Source organism: Primulina eburnea, chromosome 10 (genome assembly GCF_022965805.1).
Source record: "Primulina eburnea isolate SZY01 chromosome 10, ASM2296580v1, whole genome shotgun sequence".
Taxonomy (NCBI): Eukaryota; Viridiplantae; Streptophyta; class Magnoliopsida; order Lamiales; family Gesneriaceae; genus Primulina; species Primulina eburnea.
The window spans coordinates 24,393,532-24,417,965 of NC_133110.1; positions in this window are offsets into that span (position 1 = coordinate 24,393,532).

Genomic DNA, 24,434 nt, shown 5'->3' on the forward strand with positions numbered 1-24,434 from the left:
TTTGCTAACACCGAATGACCCATCGGAGTAGAAACGGAAAGAATGACGTCTAGAGAAACATACGGTAACTTATGACGCTTAACAAATCGTGCAGAAATGAATGAATGTGATGCTCCGGTATCAATAAGAACAAAAGCAGGAATACCGCATAAACAAAAAGTACCTGCTATAACTCTCCCTGTCTCATCTGCAGCCTGATCCTGGTTCAGCGCAAATACCTGACCTTGGGCACGAGGTCGAAGATTTGAACTACCCATTGCCTGACCCTGCATCCTCTGCTGAACAGTCGTCTGAGATCCGGAACCAGATCCTGCTCCACCTCGCAACTGAGGACAATTCTTCTTAAGATGACCCATCTCTCCGCACTGAAAACAAGCTCCCGCGGCTGATCGGCACTGCTCCGATGGATGGTTCTTCCCACAATGCACACAAGAAACCTTCTTCTTACCAAAGCGAAAAACACCGCTAGACCGTGATCCAGATCCAGAAGAAGAAGAACCAGATTTCTTGAAAGAATGAGATCGAGGGCTCAAAGTACTCGGAGATCTAGAAGAAAGAATAGACCTACCACGCTGGAGACTGATCTCTGCCTGGCGACACCGGTTCACTAACCCATCATAAGAAGTAGGATTATCGCAGACAGTGACTCGATCAAAAATCTCCTGGTTAAGACCCTGAAGAAAATGGTCATACTTGGCCTCAGAACTGCCACTGATATGAGGAGCAAAGGGTAACAACTCGAAGAACTTCTGCTGATATTCATCAACAGACATACTACCCTGCTTAAGATTCAGAAGTTCAATCGTCTTTGCCTGACGAAGGGCTGGAGGAAAATATAGCTGCATGAAAGCTGCACGGAAATCGGCCCAAGTCACCCTACCCTGAGACTGGACTATCGGCGCAGAAGTCGATCGCCACCACTTACGCGCACGGCCCTCGAGAAGAAAACTAAGGGTCTCCATCTGCTGCTCTTCGGTGCACTGGAATGCACGGAAACAACTCTCCATGCGCTCTAACCAATCCTCAGCATCATCGGGAGTCTCACCACCGACTAAAGGCTTAGGCCCCATCTGAATGAAACGGTGCATCTCAAAACGCCTAGGGCCATCCCGACGATGACGATGTTCAAGATGACGCCTACGATCGTCCTGGTCACCCCAACGACCTACACTCCCCTGACTACTCTCATCACCAAAGTGGTCAGCCATCGCTACAAGATAGAATGGGGAAAATGGTAAAATGGTCAACGAAAATCCCAAAACAGAATCTATATCCCAAAATCATATGCATGCTCTGATACCATAAATGTAGTGACCCGTTCCAGAATCACCTACTAATCAAGAACTAAGCATGCAATTAACTTAATTAATAACAATCAGAGATAATGACGGAAAAAGTCAACAAATGAAAGTTATACAACCCAATCGAAAATCCAGAACAACTCAAATTAAAATGAAAGTATGCGGTACAACCATATCGAATCAAATGGTACTGAAGATCTAAACCAACCGGTTACTCCACGTCCTCAACATCCTCCTCCTGAGCCATCCAACCTGAGGCCTGCCCCGTGGGAATGGGGTGTCCAAGATAAACAAAACCGAGGACGTGAGCGATAAGAACGCCCAGTACAAAAGCATGAGTATACAAGCCTATATGAAATGCACATGCTATGATATGATACCAGGGTAGTCAAGAAACAGGAGTCACAAAAGATCTCAATATGCTCAGTCTAGAGGCGCCAAGTGGATAGTGCCGCGCGGTACTCCTCTGGGTCACTGCATCCACTACAAGATCAGACGTGGACCTAAAATGTCCCGGATCACCGAAGCCCTCCGGACCCGTCGGCCACTGTGTACTCTCGGTGTCCATGCGTCCACAAGACAGGGCTGAGCGGCCCCACAAGATATAGCTTATCTCGAACGAGATACAGCTCAACAATAAAGGCTATCTCGAAAGAGATACGGCTCAAGATGAAATGTAACATGCAGTAATAAACGTGACATAATAGCATGCATCATATGACATATATCAATGCACCAAAATAATCATGCAACACATATAAGAATGTATACTCGACCAGGATATCTCGGATAGTACTTTCGTACCTCAAACCAGCAGATCCTAACAATCCGCCCTAGAATCAAGTCTGCGTCCGCAGCCCACTGATGTCGCTATCTCCCAACTAGAGCACAGCTCCGCTACAAAACCAGTAGCTCCCCGCTAGTGCCTGAACCTCGGGAAAAGACTAGAAACCAATCGGAAACGACTAAAATGCTCTGGAACGCTCGGACTTGGCGAGTAAGAAGTGAAGCCTCGCGCCTCTATTTATAGCCAACGTTCGGACGATCCGATCCACTTCGGAAGCTCCGATCCGGTACACTTCGGACGATCCGAACCCTGCATGTCTTCTACGTGTCCAGCCACCTGGCTCGGACGATCCGAACCCTGATCGGACGATCCGAATCCTGCATGTCTTCCACGGTTCCATCCACCTGTCTCGAACGATCCGAATCCTGATCGGACGATCCGAACCCTGATCGGACGATCCGAACCCTGTTCGGTCCTTCCGATCCCACCGAAATATAATTAATCCAATAATTAACTCAAATTAGGCATCGGGATACTACATGAAATGAATCAGTTTCCCAACTGATTGTTCAGCTGGATATTTTACAAATCTTCTCATAGAAGTTAACAAATTAAAAACTTATTATATTCCAAATCAACTGATGTGACTGTAATTTTGTAATGTAGCCTATTTTAAACCGTTCATTTTTTTTTGCACACACGCTTACAGCACACGTACACACATTTTTTACTCAAATGTTTAATGGACTGACACGTGTCTAGAATTTAAACAGTCACATACATAAAAATGATTCCCCTCTTCGATTCAGTTTTCTTTCTTACGCGTACATCATCTCTAAGAGCAAACTCATACATTCATAGCTTATATTTCGCAAAATTTCAGGTTTCCTTACTCTCAGCAATGGCAAATTAGATCCCTGCTCATCTATTGAACGCTATGGCTATCAACTTTGAATCAGTTTCATCAGTCGAAGAAGTCGATGTGAAAAATGTATTTCTGAAGCTTGAATCAACTAGGCTGAGGATATTCTTAGGGCAACACTCGTAGGAGATTTACCCAAAAGAACTCCAGGACTTCTACTCAAATGGATATATCGACTCTGATGGAAACATCAATTCCACTATTAATGGTCAGTTGGGGACCATTTCTGAAGATGCTCTCGGAGAAATATTTTCATTACCTTCTGATGGACTGGTACACCTTGCTGATGTTAAAGCATCAGATATTGAAGAAATGCAAACTGCACTCTCTGCCGATGGACGGAAAATCAAAGTTTCCGATCCTAAGAAAGAACTGAAGCATGAGGTTCAGTTTCTGGCTGATATCATAGCCAAAGGGCTCTTGGCTAAGGCACAATCATTTGTTGCCCTAACTTTGAAAAAATTTCAAGCTATTACGGTTATTATGACTGAAAGAAAATTCAACTGGAAGCAACTTATTTTCAGTATCTTGAAGAATATGTTTTCCTCCACCAAGCAATCCAAAGGATTTGCAGTGCCGCTGAGTTATTTGATGAAAGTCAAAGGGTTGGTGGCAGATGATTCTGAGCGATTATCTAAATTCAAAATCTTCAATGGGAAGAATGTTCTGCCACCCAAGACTAAATTAGATACTTCTCCTGATCAGTTCGTGAAGATCAAGAAGGAGATTGGGATGCAACAGGGTGCTCCCAAATTAGTCAAACAAGCCAAGACATTGGCTCAACTGAAGACAGTTAAAAGAAAACTGATTATCAGTGAATCCGAATCCGAGAAGACGCCCTCTCCAAAAGTTGCCCAGAAACCAATAACACAAAGGACAAAATTACCAACCATAGAAGAATCTATTCCTACTGAAAGGCTAAAATCTTCAAATTCCCAACAGCCTATCAAAGCAGTTCCTCTGAAGATAATCCCACCAGAAATCTAAACTGATGCAACAAACGAAAAAGTTAGGATCAAAGCTCCTTTAATCCATATCAATCGTCCTGCTGTTCTAGCACCTGCCAAACCCAAAGGTATAAAGATTACCGAATTGGTGGATACTACTCGTACTTGATTGGAAATTCCAGACATCCTCATTACCGAAAAAGGCAAGGGTAAATTGATTGAAGAACCCAGGCCATCCAATACCATTCAAAATCATATTGACCTTGTTTGGGAACAGGTCAATAATTTTGCAGCATCAAAACTTCAATCCTATGATGCCTGGACCGCTTACAGAACTCAAATTTTTGCTAAGCAACTGAAAAAGAAATCCCAGCTGAACAAGTTTATCAAACTGGAAGCAATTGTCCTCAAGATAGTCAAAGCTGCCACAATTGTTCAAGCTTTGGAGAGGAAAACCTATTTTTTTGACCAAATTCGAGCTAAGAAGCTATCTCAACTGATTGAAAAATTGAAGGCAAACTATATTCCCACCAATCCAACTGCTAATAATGATCGAGCTGTGATCACTCAGCTAGATACAGATCTTACTAGCTTGCAAGCTCAGATAAAAATGTGGGAAATGGATCAGGAGTTAGTTCTTCCTAAGGAAGCCTCTGAAGAAGAAGAAGAATAACCCTCCTCTCAGCAGAAAGAGCCACCCTTAGAACAAACTATTGTTACCACTGAAGAAACAGTTCAGGATGTGCCACAATCATCTACTGTGGAACATCAGCTGTATACTGAAGCCGAGTTGAATTTTGCCAACATTGATGAAATTATTCAAGCAGTGGTGACAAAATCTATTTCTGAAGAAGTTGATCATTCAACTGATCAAATCACTCACGAGGTTCCTATCACAACAGAATCACCGGTTCAGCCTGCTGTCTCTGAGCTAAAGGAGCAAACAGTGGTGCCTACTCAATCACCAAATCAACAAATTGCTGAGAATATGGAAGCTTTGTTAATTTCTCCAACTAATGAACCAGCACGAATGTCAGAGGACTATCAAACAGATGTATCAGTTCATGACCCTCTCACTGAAGATCTGATTCAGCAGGAAAGGCCAATTGCTGATCAACAATCCTCATCTCCTCCAGTCCAAGTCACAGTAACTGAAACAGATGTTCCAGCACAGACTGTTCCTGAAACGATACTATCTGATAGGACCATGGTGGTATTCGATCAAGTCTCACATGAACCAAGAACATCTGATCAGTCACCTCCTCTTCAATCCACAGAAATGGATCTTGTCCTTGAGGAAATCCAGAATATGCAGCACAATATGCAGCAGATGCTTACTGAAATAAAGAAAATTCAATCCACTCAATTTTCTCATACTGTCAAATTGGATTCCTCAATTGAATTTGATGCAGCAAAACTGAAAGCCATCCAAGCCAACATGGAGTCTCTTACCCGAACTGTGGATGAGATGAAAAATAACAGAGGTCTAGCTCAAAGTCTCTTTACAACTCAGGATATAATCAGCAAACGAGTTGAGCGATTGGAAACTTCTGTTTCCAATAAAATAGAATTGCTGCAGACTTCTTTTCAAATTGATGTCTCCAGTATCTCCTCAGATGTCAAAATTCTTTCCACTGACGTTCGAAGATTATCTATGAAGATGGATGTGTTCGACAAAAAAGGGGAAGAGATCAAAGAGATTCTAAAACAACAAAAGAAATCTTCTCGTTGAAGAAAAATCTCTACAGATTCGTGTAGTCCATTATTCAGTTGATCATTTTCTTATCTACTATAAGTTGAGAAGTTCAGTTATTATTTCTCTTATTTTATCTACAATGAGTTCAGACATTCAGTCACTATTTACTTAGTTTTGTCAAACACCATAAAGGGGGAAATTGTTGGAAACTAAATTCCGGCGTTTGACAAAATATGAACCAACTGAACTCAGCAACTGATCGAGTAAACTGAACTCAGCAACTGATCGAGTAAACTGAACTCAGCAACTGAATCTATTAAACTAATCTACGTAACTGAAATGCAATTCAGTTATTATCCTCGTCAACTGACAGATAATACATTCAGCCATATGCCTTTAAGCTAAGCACCCTTCAAACATGTCTCGGGAAAGAATATTCAACCGACAAAGAGACATAGAAGACTACAACTAAATTTGAAACGCCAAACTTCAATCAATACAGCTTGGAACAACGCATTTCGGCTAAAGCAGTTAAGAAGCAACATTACAATAAATGAAGCAAACAATTACCAAGGAATGATGAAGTGACAATCAACGGATACAAAGATTCAAATATATCTCAAGTTACCGTTGGAAGGGAAGCTTATAAATATGACAGAAGAATAGCTGAATAATAAGGAGATTACTTCATTCAAAGCTTGCTGTTATTCTGCCAAAATTTTAGCTCACTCTTACTTGATTTATTCGTAGCAGTCAAGGCTACAATTTGAGTTCACTAGCTCTTGTAAAAATCGATAAATTCGATAGTGCTAAGATCAGTTACACACTGAGAACATATTGTAATACTAAGAGTTTCAGTTTTTGGCAGTGATAAGTCCAAACTGAAGTGGGTCAGTACAAATCTTGTATTCGATCAAAGTCTTTTAGTGGAAATCCTATCCTTGAGATAGAAAGGGTGACGTAGGAGTAATTGAAATCTCCGAACATCCAGAAACAATCCTTGCGTATTTTATTTCAGTTTTGTATTCTATCTTTCAGTCAGTTACTTTCCGCAACTACTTCTTTAACAGATTGTCATTGACCAACAAGATTCCGAGAATCAGTTTGTCACCAAACTGAACTCAAAATTCGAAAAGATCAGTTTTAGTTGTGAGTGTTTATTCAACCCCCTCTTCTAAACACTCTTTATACGTTAATCGATCCTATCACTTCTCCTTGAAAAATCCTCTTATTTTTCTAGTGCAAAATAAGAGGGATTCTAGCTAGTTGGTGATGGGCCTAATTTTGAAGAAAGGAGAGAGCTTGAAGATTGTCTTGCCATCAAGTTCTAAGGTATTTACACCTTAGTTGGAGCCAACATCAATCCTTGTGATTGATAGGTATATTTTCTTAAAACCCTATGTATGACATATTTTGGTGTTTTTTGTATTTGCTACACACTAGTACATGAGGTGCTTGATTTTTTGCTTTGAAAAACAATTTTAAAACTTATGTTGCGCATTTCGGGCACCTTAATCGATCCCCTTTCAGACACAGTCTGTTGTTCGAGATTTTATGGATGTATTTCCGGAAGAAATTCACGGATTTCCACCAGAAAGAAAAATTGAGTTCGGTATTGAATTGATGTTAGGAATTGAACATATTTCCCGAGTTCTATACAGATTTGCTCCTTTGAACTTAAAAGAATTGAAAGAATAATTATAAGATTTTTTGTGTCAGGGTTACATCTGTCCAAGTTCTTTATCTTTGGGTGCTCTTTCTCTGTTTGTCAAGAAGAAATCTTGCAAGATGAGAATATGTATTGACTACTGACAATTGAATAAGTCTACTGTAAAGAACAAATATCCATTTACAAGGATTGATGACTTATTTGATCAATTTCAAGGTACTTCATTGTATTCTAATATTGATCTTGATTCCAGATACCACCAAGTAAAATTTAAACAAGAATATGTTCGGAAAACAACTTTTCGTACAAGATACGGACTTTGAATTTCTAAGTATGCCTTTTGGCTTGACCAATTGATTATATTCTTGTTTATTCTAAGTCAGATGAAAAGCACGCAAAGCAATCGAGTCAAAGTTAATTTAGATTAACAATTCAGCTCAGAAAATTGATGTTCGTGTTTATAAATCTTATGATTTAGTGACTCAAAGGCATCAATCTGGATTCACATCTCATTCAGATTCTCTTCATTTAAATGGAAGTTTGGTTGTCCTTAATATTTCTGAATTTTGTACAATCATCTCTAAAGAAGTTTACTGCACTCATTACTGTATCCATCTTGGAGGTAAAAAAATGTACCATATTCTGATGCCTCAGTTTCGATGGAAGAACTTGAAAAAGATGTGGCTGAGTTTGTATCGCATTATATTGTCTGTCAGCAAGTTAAAGCAACACGTAATAGAGCAAGAGGTTTTCTTCATATTCTTGAAGTTCCTTAGTAGAACCTGGAGCTCGTGACAACAGACTTTGTTACGCATCTGCCACGAACTTCTCAACAGTTTGATGTCATTTGGGTAGTGATCGATAGTTTTATAAATTGGCTAACTTTATTCTGTATAAAAGAACTTACTAATGCAAGAAGATGACTTATTTGTTGAAACTTCCACTAATTTAAAATGCGGAAATATATATATTTTTAAAGCTCATATTTTCAAAAATAAATCTTTAAATATTTTAAATGCACACAACCTTGCTGAGAAATATGCCATAAAAAAATTAATCGTAAACAATCGACAAAGAGGAATTTTGTAATGTAAAAATTGCCAACTCGGCACTCAATCATGCATGAACAAAACAAACAAGTAAAAATCTTGAGCGTATCATAAAAACACGTAAAACTGATCATATCTGCTCAAAGTTAATAAAAATGTGATCCTCGGGTCGTGCTCGCACATCCAGCCCTGCCTACTCTGATATCGGCACCTCCAGTCTCCTCATCTAAATGCTCACCTGCAACAAACACGCCTGGTGAGTCTAAATACTCAACAAACTTGTATTGTTACTAGCAAGTACATATACGTAGCACACACCAGTGAAAATACTGTAATCAACATACATTTCATGAACTTAAAAGCATGAATGTAAACGTGTATTTTAAAATCATAACCAAACATGTCTCAACATATAATCATATAAGTATAAATTTTCTTTTAATTAATTCAGTTCAATAGTTGTGACTTTCGTATCAGCTCTATTTGATGGATCCATCTATAAACCACAGTACCTGACGACGGGGACATTTGCGACAGCATTACCCGTCCACTGAGCCTTGGCCTTAGCTCATAATATCTCATATATATAATCGTGTTACTCACAACCAAATCTCATCCTTCAAAACATGTCATCATGTTCACCACTTAATGAAAACATGCATATACGTAAATTTTCCTTGAAACCAAGCATGCACCGAAATTTTTGTAATTATATAAAAATCATAAACATGATACATAAATATTTAAAAACATGATAAATTTATTCTCAGGGCGCTGCCAGGACAAAAATCTCATCTGGGCTGAAAAATGACCATTTTGCCCCCGAAAACCCAAAATGACCATTATACCCCTGAACTTCTAAATTTTGACCCGAAGCTTACCAAACTCATTAAAACCTCCCAAAACATATTAAAAATGTTTCTTAGATGTAAACTAGAGCCTGTTTCAAAACTTAACCGATTCGTTTTAGAACTTCGATTGGGGTCCCGGTTTTAACCCGAATCGACCCGAAACTTAACCAAATTTCTCTTAACTTGAATTATGTCTTAAAATTACCTGACCAGCCTTAAAACCACATGCTCCACCCCTTAAGGCCCGCAAAAAACGAGACCCAAGGGTGTTGGAATTTTCTGCACGATCAAGTCGTAATCCTAGTCGCACTATTCTCTCGTTTCATCAATTCTAGACCTAACCAACGAGGATCAGCCTCGAACCATCCCTCTATAGCTCACCTCGTGACTATCCTAGACGTCCTCACCCACTGCCCTTAGCCCTATGCCCGCAGCAAACAAGAACCACAAGATGCGAGCCCGAACAACCCGTGCGACCCTAACTCACGGCTACTCCTTCAAACTTCCTTCCACTCGAGACCAGCCTTACATGAGGTTCTCCAGGGAGTGTCTTAGACTCCCCCAAGGTCTGCTCCATGTCCCTAGCATTTCCCATGCATCGGCACCCTCCTACAATTCCCGATCTATCCAACACACACATACAAATGCTTAAAACTATCGGCCCCTTGCCTAACCGTGCCTCGACGTGATCCTCAACCTCCTTTCCTCATAAAATTCCACACCTACAGACCTTTAGAACGTCCAAAAATAGTAGTCCCTTGCAACCAAAGAAGAAAACGTGAGATGGAGCAAAAACAATGCAAGGTTTTTATATCAAACTCATTAAAAAAATCCAAGCATGATATAGATCATAAAGTTTTCAAACAAACACATAAACTACAAAATAATTATGGCGTGCATGAGGAGAAAATGAGAGCTATTACAGCTCATTGAGCATATTGTGTTTGAAGCACCTTCAAAGGAGCCCTCACATGATCCTTCAGATACATCACATCGTTATCGAATTCAAATGAAACTCTTGATATTCAAATGGTTGCAAATACAATTGGGATATATGAGTTGAAACACCGTACTGTACACTAACTGTAATGCCCGAGATTTAATTAATGTAATTAGACGTGGATTAATTGACAGAATTGAGGTTATAAGAACTCAAATGAATGAGCCGGGCGTCGTTGCATCATAAGCCAAGATGTTGGACAGAACATATAGCCCCCGAACGGGAGAAAAGAACCGCCCGAGCGCCAGTGCACCACAAGAGCATGTTTTGGGCAGAAAGTGTGGTGCCCGGGCGGTAGTTTATGACCGCTCGAGTGCCAACGGATGTCAAAGTGAGGCTTGGACAGAATGTTCCACGCCCGGGCGGTAGTTTTTGAACGCCCGAGCGCCGACTGAAATTCAAGAAAATAATCCACGTATCTTAACCATGCAAATGGGATATATATATATATATATATCCTTTCATTCCTTCATAAGCCAGAGAAAGGAAACGGAAAAAGGTTACGAGAAATCCTTACGCCTTTTATCTTGTAGATTTCTGATTTGTACAATATCCGACTGTCTGATTTTCAATCCGACTGCGGTACCGAGTTCCTAGCGACGACAGCTACAACAGGACGTAAGTTTTATTGAATTCTGATATCATTTGAAATTATGATATTGGGAGAATTATGATTTGACTGACATATTGTGTTATGGGTATACTGATCAATATATTGAAGTCAGATCGAACAACGGACTGTTTAGTTATGATTTTCTGAAGCGATATGAATGAGATTGTGCAGATTTGATATTTTGACATGTTATTATTTAAGATTATGATTTGTATTGATATCAATGATGAGTTGTGGTATTATATCTGTGATGTTGAGATTGACAGGGTTATCAAGACTGTATTGTTATGCCGTCGAAACATCAGTAGATTGATTTTGATCAGATTCGGTATTGATTGAGATTGTATCATGATATCGTTGATATTGATCAGATTATATTTGATTTGAGTATTGATCAGAACATGTATTGAATTGAGTTATACATTGATACAGTGTATTCGATATTGTTATTGCCACATTGATTTGACAGGCAGTGAGTTCGAGACTTCGACATAGTCAGATCGACAGAACGAAACGAAAGTTATAAATTGATGTTGATGCGGGATTGCACAACTCGAGTTAAATTCGACTTGATTTCCCAAAATCACATACTTTACCTTATTGCATTGATATTTGCAATTGAATGAGATTGTTATCTTTGATAAATTTATTTATGTATTGAGTCATAGGCAGATGCGCCTAGTCGTACACGATTGATCTTGTGAAAGAGGTGCCTGATAATGATGAAATCGTCACTGGCCATTGCACATTGTCACAGAGATTTGGCAGGATATGCCAGGGCTGATATGCCTAGATGATTGGCAGGTATGCCAGGGCGGATGTGCCTAGTCTGTGGCTGATTCGCCAAGACGTCGGACGTTTGGTCGTATCGATATGTTGGGGAGTAGAGCAGCTCCTATCTCTGAGATTAGATACGGAAAGTGCCAAAGTGCGTGAATAAGAACGTACCACCACCCGATCGAGAGTGTAGGTGGGTGTACTTGTTCAGATCGGGATCCCTAGATTAGCATGAGTCGAGTCAGGGTCTAAGAATCACAGAGTGTGATTCAGAGTTTGTATTGATTCATGTTTCTGATTTTGATACATGATATGAATATTTGTTTCATGCTGTTATATATTTTTTTTATGAAATGCATGTATACATGATTTATACTGGGAATGTAATTCTCACTGGAGTTATCCGGTTGTTGTATTGTTTGTATGTGTGCATGACAACAGGTGGGACATGATCAGGATCAGGAAGAGGATGAGAGATTATAGTTAGCGTGGAGATCCGGGCCCAGAAGCAGAATAGGATTCAGCACTGGATGTATAGTCGTTGAACCTAGTTGAGATAGAGACATGTAGTACATGACTTGTACTTTGATATTGACATGTATATCAGATAGATTACTTAAAAAAATTTACTCCCACTTTTCTTAATTGTTATATTTGACATTAATAATGATTAAGACATGAATTAGCAACCGGGTCCTCACAGCAGGTGGTATCAAAGCCACAGATCCTTTAGATTGAGATAGAAGCTAGTGAGCGGGATAGAATGAATTTTCTTTCCTTGCTTTTGATTGCTAGCATGGTTATTACTTTGTTAATACATGTTACTTGATTTATCTGATTTGATTTGGTAATATGAATTATTTAAAGTGAATCAGAAGCGATTCTTGATCAGCAGTAAAATGATCAGAGGAGGACTGAAACATGTTTGTTGTATCTGGTTACTAACCCTTTTGAAAATCAGATTTATTTCCTCGAAGAATCCCAGAACAGGGATAGTATCTTGATTGATCAGATGTATGTGTCAGAAACTCCGGTGGAAATACAGTTGAAGAGGTTTCAATCATTTACACCGCCGATCCGGAAGGGTACTGAGACGACTGTTGATTGTGAGAACTGGATAGATGATATAGAGATATTGTTTGATTCACTCGAGTACCCAGATGAACGTAGAGTTAAACTGATTGGGCATCAGTTATAGGAGGTCACAAAGAGCCGGTGGATTGCAACCAAAGAAGCCTTAGAACAACATGGTACAGTGATTACGTGGGAAATCTTCAAAGTGGAATTTTATCGAAGGTTTTTCCCAATTTCGTACCGAGAAGATAAGAGGGCAGAATTTGAAAATTTGAAACAGGGTCAGCTAAACATTGAAGAATAGGTTGCTAAATTTTCTACCTGCTACGTTTTGCTCCTCACGTGGCTGAGAATGATGAAGCTGTGACTGATTAGTTTGTTAAGGGATTGAATCCTGAGATATTGACATTGGTAAACACAGGTCGACCCTATAATTTTGCTGATGCTCTGAGTAGAGCCAAGAGAGCCGAAGCCAGTCTGATGAAACAGAAAGGAGCTTCGTTTGTGCCTCCAGTATCGAGACCACAGAAACCACCTCTCCGACTTGAGACTGGTAGTAGCAGTGGTGGAAAGAAAGATTATTTGAAAGCCCGAAAGAAATTGTTCAGAAGTTAGGAAGCGGTTCGTCTAGTTCCAGTGGTTCTAGTCAGAGTTACACCGGGCTCTATAGTAGAACTTGCGGAGGGAGACATCGCACTGAACAATGCCAAGGAGTAACTGTTAGTTGCCGTATCTGCAAACGATCAGGACATTTTGCGAGAGTATGTCCACATAGATGTTCTCGAAGATTCCAGGGAGCAGAATCATCTGGATTAGTGACTCAAATTGATAGACCATCATCTGTTGTTCACTCTTTCCAACCACCCCCTACTCAGACACAACCACTGCCAGAAGGAAGGCAGAGTAGTGGCAGTGACCGAAGAACAGACCCAGGATGCAGTTGATGATATAGTGGCAGGTAACTATTCTTTTATGATTATTCCGTGTATGTATTGAGAGATTCTCGTACATCCTACGTATGATTTCTGAATGAACTGCATTGATGTAAGCTTTATCTGTTGAGTCAGTGTCTACTGTAGTATTTTATCTCTTCAGTTTTGGGGAGCGGTTTGATATCAGTGAATTTTGTGAAGCATCGTATACTACAGTGAGATGAGAATGAGAATGAGTTAGCTTGTATTGTATTTGTGTTTTCTGAGTATGACTGCATTACTGATATTGATATGCTGACCAAGTACAGAGCTACCACAGATTATTTCAAGAAGATGGTGAGAGTCGGACCTGAAAAAGCCGAAGAATGAATATTGTATTGTGAGGCCCGGGGCCGAAGAGGGCGGGGGGTGATCGCCGGTGCCATCAGTTGCACGGATAATGAGCGGCTCTTGACAAGCTTCTATGTGGAGGAAACATGAATGAACCGACACACACGAGAATGAGAGGGATTCCGAGACTGTTCAATGTAATGGACTGTACAGTTGAATAGGGCTAAGATTTGATTTGTACTACTCATATCATGAAGGTGCATCTTCTTTTCGGTAGCTCATCACATAATAACTCCAAAGTTAAGCGTGCTTGACTTGGGGCAATTTTGGGATGGGTGACCTCCTGAGAAGTTTCCTAGGGTGCGTGTGAGTGAGGACATAAGCACGCTGGAAAGAATAGTCTTGGTACAGTGAGAACAGTCATCAAATCTGGGGCGTTAAAGTTGGTATCAGAGCCGACATCTCTTAGTACGGTGTGGTTCGGGGACGAACCAAGCGGAAGCTGGTGGGCATGTGTGGCCCGGGACCAAAGAGGGCGGGGGGTGATCGCCGGTGCCAACAGTTGCACGGACAATGAGCGGTTCCTGACATGCTTCTAAGTGGAGGGAACATGAATGAACCGACCCACACAGGAATGAGAGGGATTCCGAGACTGTTCAATGTAATGGACTTTACAGTTGAAGAGGGCTTAAAAGATTTGATTTGTGCTACTCATATCATGAAGGTGCATCTTCTTTTCGGTAGCTCATCACATAAGAACTCCAAAGTTAAGCGTGCTTGACTTGGGGCAATTTTGGGATGGGTGACCTCCTGGGAAGTTTCCTAGAGTGCGTGTGAGTGAGGACATAAGCACGCTGGAAAGACTAGTCTTGGTACAGTGAGAACAGTCATCAAATCTGGGGCGTTAAAGTTGGTATCAGAGCCGACATCTCTTAGTACGGTGTGGTTCGGGGACGAACCAAGCGGAAGCTGGTGGGCATGTGAGGCCCGGGACCGAAGAGGGCGGGGGGTGATCGCCGGTGCCAACAGTTGCACGGACAATGAGCGGTTCCTGACATGCTTCTAAGTGGAGGGAACATGAATGAACCGACCCACACAGGAATGAGAGGGATTCCGAGACTGTTCAATGTAATGGACTGTACAGTTGAAGAGGGCTTAAAAGATTTGATTTGTACTACTCATATCATGAAGGTGCATCTTCTTTTCGGTAGCTCATCACATAAGAACTCCAAAGTTGAGCGTGCTTGACTTGGGGCAATTTTGGGATGGGTGACCTCCTGGAAAGTTTCCTAGGGTGCGTGTGAGTGAGGACATAAGCACCCTGGAAAGACTAGTCTTGGTACACTGAGAACAGTCATCAAATCTGGGGCGTTAAATGTACGGTAAGGATTCTAGATTGAGAAGTCCTTTGATATCCGTACTATCTATGACTTGATCATTACAGAAAAGAGCAGAGGGACTCCTTATGTATTCAGTTGACTTACTGAAGTTAAGTACATCATTGGATGATTTGCCAGTGACATGAGAGTTACTGATGTTTTGCTCAGGTGAGACTCCGGGTTTGATTCCAGCTAGGGAGATTGATTCCAGCCTTGACTTGATACCAAGTACTGTTTTATTTTAAAACACCGTACCGAATGATAACGATTGAATTGAAGGATTTGAAAAATCTGGTAGAAGATTTACTAGCCGAGAGTTACATGTGATTGAGTGTTTCTCTTTGAAATGTATCATCTATTGTTGCGAGTTGATAAACTCTGTGTTCAGAATATTTTGATGATTCTCTGATTAGTTGATCTATGCTATTCTGGTATATTCAAAGAATATGACTGATTTTCTTGAATATTTGAGTATTGTATTTAATATTCTGAGAATTGGAAAGTGGTATACAGAAACTATTGAAATGTGCATCTTGATTAAGACAGATTGTATTCAGGGCTTGTTATATATCTGAAGATGATATATCTGTTGATCCTAGCACAGTGAAACTGTGGGGACCCGGACGCTAATCAAGTTCTTAATCATCATGGGGACTAATTAATCAATTAGAAAACAGGGTCTAAACATTTTTTTTTTAAAATGCAAAGCGGAACGTAATGTAATTAAATTCAAATTACATATTAAACATACATATAATTATTGTATGATCTACAATAATCCAACTAGGTTCGATTACATATCAGTACTGAATCCTAAGTTGCTTCTGAAGCCCGGATCTCCACGCTATCTAGTCCAGCCTCGTTCTCTTCCTGACCCTTATCCTGTCCCACCTGTTGTCAAGTACACATACAGACAAGACAACAGCCGGATAAACCGGTGAGAATAACTCCCAGTATAAATCAATGAAACATGCAATCATATAAACAATTATAAAACATGTAATCAGGTATCAATCATATGTAACGAATCCGAAACATAATCAATAGCACGCTATCAACAATACTCGTAGCTACCTAATTCAGACTAGACTCAATCCTAGTCTAGGGATCCCGATTCCAGAAGTTGGTATGCATATATCGACTAACAGTAATAGAAAAGACTCCAGTTCTATCCACGCCGATATAGTATCGATTAACACTAATAGAAAAGACTCCAGTTCTATCCACACCGATACAGTATCGATTAACAGTAATAGACGAAGCCCTGATTCTATCCACATTGATATATTATCGATTAACAGTAATAGAGCAAGCCTTGATTCTATCCACATTGATAGGATATCGATTACCAGTAATAGAACAAAGTCCGATTCTATTCACATCGATTAACAGTAATAGAAGGAACGATGAATCTATCCACATCGATATAATATCAATCAACAGTAATAGAATAAGCTATACATCTATCCACGTCGATATAATATCAACTAACAGTAATAGAAGAAGCTATCAATCTATCCACATCGATAACCAACATCCAGTGACCGTCTTTGGCACATCCGCCAATACACCATCTTATGACATCGTGCAATGTGCTCGTGGTGATCCCACCACTAACGGCACTTCTGTCATAAGATTACTCTTCTAATACCTGTAATCTATAACTCAAGAAAACAAGTATATCAATCAATCAATGCAAATATCAATGCAATAAAGTAAAGTATGTGATTTAGGGAAACTCAAGTCTAAACCGACTCAAGTCCATCTCCCAAAACCACATTGACTTATACCTTTATCTTCTCGCTCAGAAGAAGAAGAAGTCCCGACTCTGTCTCGGTCCATTCCCAATCTGGTAATAACAGTTGAATAGGTATAATATCAATACACAATTCAATTCAATACCTGTTCTGATTAATACTCAAATCAAAACACATAATCTGATTAATGTCAGTCGACATACGGTATCACAATCCAATCTAAATCAATACCGAATCTGATCAATACCCACCAACTGATGTTTCGACGGTATACAATACAGTCTCGATAATCCGCGTCAGTCCGAACATCATAGATATAATACCAGAACTCATAATCAATGTCGATACCAGTCATAATCTCAATAACAATACATATCTGATATGAATTCTCAATCAAATCGAATCCAAAAATCATAACAATTACATGACCAGTGCGTTCTTTAATCTGACTTCAATTCTATGATGTCTAACATGACAAGAACATCATATATGAATTCTATTCAATTCTGACAATATCATATTTTCAAAACATGTCAAAACGTAGCAAAACTTACGTCCAGTTGTAGCCTACGTTGATAGGAACTCAGTACTGAAGTCGGATTCAAAATCAAACGGACGGATTTCTCACAAATCGAATTCTAAAATCAAGAAGTAAGCTTTCCCTTCAAATCACGATTTTCATCTGATAATTAACGTTTGTACATATATATATATATATATATATATATATATATATTTATATATTTATATATATATATATATATAAATATATATATATATATATATATGTATCCACGTTGCACACAAGACCAAGTGGCAAATTCGCGTTCTGCATGACTCGCGCTCGGGCGGTCAAAATATACCGCTCGAGCGCGGAGCCTTCTGTCCGGAACCACGCTGGTTATCCAATGGCGCTCGGGCGGTAATTCTTTACCGCTCGGGCGCCATACATTCTGCCCAAACATTTCCTTGCTATCCACTGGCGCTCGAGCGGTCATAAACTACCGCTCGGGCGCCACTCTTTCTGCCCAAGATTTCCGAATTTCACTTGTAGTCTCCTTTTCGTGTCCCGATTAATCCTCTCATAATCATATCACATTATATATCAATAATTAAAGATTACTAGGATTAAATTTCCAGGCATTACATTTCTCCCCCTCTAAGATATGATTTCGTCCCCGAAATCCCAAACATTCCACTCGTGTTATACAGATAATCAGATCATATCTCAAATCAGATACCGGAAGGAGATGTACAGAACTGCAATAAGCTCATATCAACAACATCATTCGTGATAATTCAATTTCAGAACAATGGCTACACAACATCTGTGTATACCAATCAATCAACTCATAACAATCTATATCCTTATCTGTTAATCCCAGTCAAAGACATACTCAATCTTCGGTTTCCAATACCAACGGTCATCGTTCGACGTTAGTATATTTAGTTTATTAATTCTGAGCTATCCTCGATTTCTTCTACATCAATTTCATTTTTCTTATCAGATTTCTGATCGTATCAAATCTGATCTCAGGTATTATCGCAATATCATCCTCATTCAAAGGAAATCCGCAGTTCTCACTGTATAATACCTTAACTACTGCTATTTCGATACTCATCAAATAGCTATTATCGTACAATAATTCAAAAATGACAATGAATCATGTCAACTAGTGCTATAATCCAGCACTACATTTCCTGGATATCCTCCAGTATCAGGATAGTTCACTCCGACTATCCGTCAATCTATAAATCATAGATGAAAAATCATGTCATACACTCAGCCAAAAGTATAAAATCAAACGAAACTCACAGTCTGATAAAATCAACTCTGGCATTCAATACAATCTGATTCATGTTTCTGACATATTCCTCAGTCGTCTGGTCATATTTATACGTCATCCTGTACAATATAACCTATACAGATTTGAACAATCGTTCGCTCTTAACCACTATCTTGGCACGATTACAGTAGTGTCATCACACAATTCATAGAAATGTACTCCCATTTCTATATAAAAATCAATAATCAAGCTCAGTAATCGAAAAGTTTCTATATGTCTGTCTTCAGCTGTCAGTGATTTAGACATTTCAATACAAATTCTGACATAACTGATTTTTATCTGTTTACTTCAAAACTGTCCATTCGAATTATCTCACATTTCCTGTTACCAGAATAGTACCAAATCTACTATTGTGTGCATCTGACAATACCTGTCAATTTCCAATTCGAATATCTGACCTAAACAAATCAGCTAATAAGATAAATTAAAGAAAAATACCTACCTGGTATTCGGTTCTGACTATCAAAATCAAATTCTGGACAGTCTGATCAAACTTCTGAACTGCTTTAATCTTCAAAATCAGTTCTGACTCGACTGAACTGTATGTACGCTCAACGGTTCATAACGATCGATATCAAACACGGATTCAGAATGATAACAATATCAGATCAGATTCAGAATATCCATACGCAATACTGATCTAATAACTGTATAGAATGCAATTTCTGACATTTCAAAAATTCTGCCATAATCAATGTCGTTCTCAGCCGCTGATCACGGTCTCACAGTGCTACAATCAATCAGTATACTATCTTCAGATATCACAGACTCTGAATACAATCTGTTACAATTCTAGTTCATATCCAAACAATTCTGTATACAACAATCTCAGTTTCCATAATACTCAATATAAATGTCAACTGTTCGATTCAATCAATCATATGCTATGAATATATCAAAATATCATAGATAGACTGAGCATAAAATCATCAGAACACTTCCGAGTGCCGGATTTATCAACCCATAAATGGAACTGAAGTACTTTACAGAGAAACATATAATCAGATGTAACTCTAACTCTTCAGGCAATAAATCTTTCACTGATATCTCAATTTTCTCGATTCAATCAGTATCAGTCTATAAGAAATTCTAAAATGAAACCAATACCTGGAATCACATCAAGGCTGAAATTATTCTCCCTGATACAGGACAAACCTGAAGTCTCATCTGAAAGACTATAGCAAACTTCCTGCTACTAGTGAGTCAATCCCTCATAGGCTCATCTTCAGAAATCAACTGAATATAAAGGAATAACTCCATTCCTTTCGATAATCATCTAATCGTATATAATACGGATATCAAGGAATTAAAATCAAGAATCCTTACCGTATATCATTCATTCTTTGGTCATTTCAGGTCCGAATCTTACCATCTCCTGGCAAGAATCTATACTAGCTCTGTACTTGTTCGATATATCAATATCAGTCACGCAGTCATCATCAGACAATACAAGTACAATCTAATCTAATTCAGTCTCATTCTCAACTTACTGCAGTATACAATATATCATAAAATATCACTGATATCAAATTCTTTCCCCAGAAAGGTAAAGAATCAGTACTACAGTAAATACAGACTCAACAGGTACAATGTATATCAACGCAACTCAGTCAAAGATAATCGTAAATAATGCATTAGTATATATCAATACATATGCAATCTAATCATAAAAGATCAGTACCTGTCATTGTATCATCCAGTATGTCCTGGGTCTGTTCCTCGGTCACCACTCCCAGATGATCCTGCTCCCTGAAATCTTCGGGAACCCTTCTGTGGACAGACTCTAGCAAAGTGTCCTTGCTGTTTACACAAGTTGCACCGACCAGTCACTCCATGGCATAGCTCTGGGGAATGTCTCCCACCCCAATTCCTGCAATAAACTCCAGTATAATTCGGACTAGAGCCACTGGAGCTAGATGAGCCGCTCCTAAACTTCTTGAATTGCTTCTTTTGAACTTTCAACATCTCTTTCTTTCCACCACTGCTACTGCCAATCTCGATTCTGGAAGGCAGTTGCTGTGGTATCGGTGTTGGAAGAACATATGAAGCTTCCTTTTGTCTCATTAGAATGGTTTCTGCTCTTCTGGCTCGATTCAGAGTATCAGTAAAATTACTCGGTTGTTTCACAGTTACCAAGGTGCGTATTTCTGGATTCAAGCCCTTGATAAATTGATCAGCTATAGCTGTATCATTTCTAGCCACTTGCGGACCAAACTTTAACAGGGTAAAGAAATGGGCCAAATATTCATCAATCTTCAGTGGACCCTGCCTCAAATTTGCAAATTCTTCACTTTTGTCCTCTCGATATGATAGAGGTACAAACCTTTGATAAAATTCAACTTTGAAAAGTTTCCACGTAATCATGAAACCATGCTGTACTATGGCTTCCCGGTTTACCAGCCACCAACTTCTAGCGACTTCTCGTAGCTGATTCCCAACTAGTTTAATTCTGCACTCGTCTGTGAATCCCAGAAATTCAAACAGCATTTCGATCTCCTCCAGCCAAGTCTCACAATCAGCTGGTGTCTCAACACCCCTCAAAATCGGTGGTTGAAATGACTGAAATCTTATCATCTGTGTTTCCATCAGAGTTTCAGACACATCCATCTGATCATACGATGTACTACCCCTTTCTGGAATCCTTCTAGGAGGAATATCTGATAATCACAGACGTTAGTAGTAACAAGAGACAAATCCGTCTCAATCCCAATCCTGATCAGCTTACCTCTGATCAAGAATTGGTTCTGATCCAATTTCAAATAATACATATTACTAAATCAACTCAGATATTCAGGTAACATGTAGCTTAATATCCAGTAAAAACATACTGAAATCTTAGCATATACAATGTAATTTCAACATTATATTCAATCACATGCTAGCAATCAAACGCAGGTAAGAAAACTCAATCTACCCCGCTCACTCTCTTCTATCTCAGTGCTAAGGAACCTACAGTTCAAGGACCTATAGCTCTGATACCACCTGTTGTGGGGACCCGGACGCTAATCAAGTTCTTAATCATCATGGGGACTAATTAATCAATTAGAAAACAGGGTCTAAACATTTTTTTTTTTTAAAATGCAAAGCGGAAACGTAATGTAATTAAATTCAAATTACATATTAAACATACATATAATTATTGTATGATCTACAATAATCCAACTAGGTTCAATTACATATCAGTACTGAATCCTAAGTTGCTTCTGAAGCCCGGATCTCCACGCTATCTAGTCCAGCCTCGTTCTCTTCCTGACCCTTATCCTGTCCCACCTGTTGTCAAGTACACATACAGACAAGACAACAGCCGGATAAACCGGTAAGAATAACTCCCAGTATAAATCAATGAAACATGAAATCATATAAACAATTATAAAACATGTAATCAGGTATCAAGCATATGTAACGAATCTGAAACATAATCAATAGCACGCTATCAACAATACTCGTAGCTACCTAATTCAGACTAGACTCAATCCTAGTCTAGGGATCCCGATTCCAGAAGTTGGTATGCATATATCGACTAACAGTAATAGAAAAGACTCCAGTTCTATCCACGCCGATATAGTATCGATTAACACTAATAGAAAAGACTCCAGTTCTATCCACACCGATACAGTATCGATTAACAGTAATAGACGAAGCCCTGATTCTATCCACATTGATATATTATCGATTAACAGTAATAGAGCAAGCCTTGATTCTATCCACATTGATAGGATATCGATTACCAGTAATAGAACAAAGTCCGATTCTATTCACATCGATTAACAGTAATAGAAGGAACGATGAATCTATCCACATCGATATAATATCAATCAACAGTAATAGAATAAGCTATACATCTATCCACGTCGATATAATATCAACTAACAGTAATAGAAGAAGCTATCAATCTATCCACATCGATAACCAACATCCAGTGACCGTCTTTGGCACATCCGCCAATACACCATCTTATGACATCGTGCAATGTGCTCGTGGTGATCCCACCACTAACGGCACTTCTGTCATAAGATTACTCTTCTAATACCTGTAATCTATAACTCAAGAAAACAAGTATATCAATCAATCAATGCAAATATCAATGCAATAAAGTAAAGTATGTGATTTAGGGAAACTCAAGTCTAAACCGACTCAAGTCCATCTCCCAATACCACATTGACTTATACCTTTATCTTCTCGCTCAGAAGAAGAAGAAGTCCCGACTCTGTCTCGGTCCATTCCCAATCTGGTAATAACAGTTGAATAGGTATAATATCAATACACAATTCAATTCAATACCTGTTCTGATTAATACTCAAATCAAAACACATAATCTGATTAATGTCAGTCGACATACGGTATCACAATCCAATCTAAATCAATACCGAATCTGATCAATACCCACCAACTGATGTTTCGACGGTATACAATACAGTCTCGATAATCCGCGTCAGTCCGAACATCATAGATATAATACCAGAACTCATAATCAATGTCGATACCAGTCATAATCTCAATAACAATACATATCTGATATGAATTCTCAATCAAATCGAATCCAAAAATCATAACAATTACATGACCAGTGCGTTCTTTAATCTGACTTCAATTCTATGATGTCTAACATGACAAGAACATCATATATGAATTCTATTCAATTCTGACAATATCATATTTTCAAAACATGTCAAAACGTAGCAAAACTTACGTCCAGTTGTAGCCTACGTTGATAGGAACTCAGTACTGAAGTCGGATTCAAAATCAAACGGACGGATTTCTCACAAATCGAATTCTAAAATCAAGAAGTAAGCTTTCCCTTCAAATCACGATTTTCATCTGATAATTAACGTTTGTACATATATATATATATATATATATTTATATATTTATATATATATATATATATATATATATGTATCCACGTTGCACACAAGACCAAGTGGCAAATTCGCGTTCTGCATGACTCGCGCTCGGGCGGTCAAAATATACCGCTCGAGCGCGGAGCCTTCTGTCCGGAACCACGCTGGTTATCCAATGGCGCTCGGGCGGTAATTCTTTACCGCTCGGGCGCCATACATTCTGCCCAAACATTTCCTTGCTATCCACTGGCGCTCGAGCGGTCATAAACTACCGCTCGGGCGCCACTCTTTCTGCCCAAGATTTCCGAATTTCACTTGTAGTCTCCTTTTCGTGTCCCGATTAATCCTCTCATAATCATATCACATTATATATCAATAATTAAAGATTACTAGGATTAAATTTCCAGGCATTACATTTCTCCCCCTCTAAGATATGATTTCGTCCCCGAAATCCCAAACATTCCACTCGTGTTATACAGATAATCAGATCATATCTCAAATCAGATACCGGAAGGAGATGTACAGAACTGCAATAAGCTCATATCAACAACATCATTCGTGATAATTCAATTTCAGAACAATGGCTACACAACATCTGTGTATACCAATCAATCAACTCATAACAATCTATATCCTTATCTGTTAATCCCAGTCAAAGACAT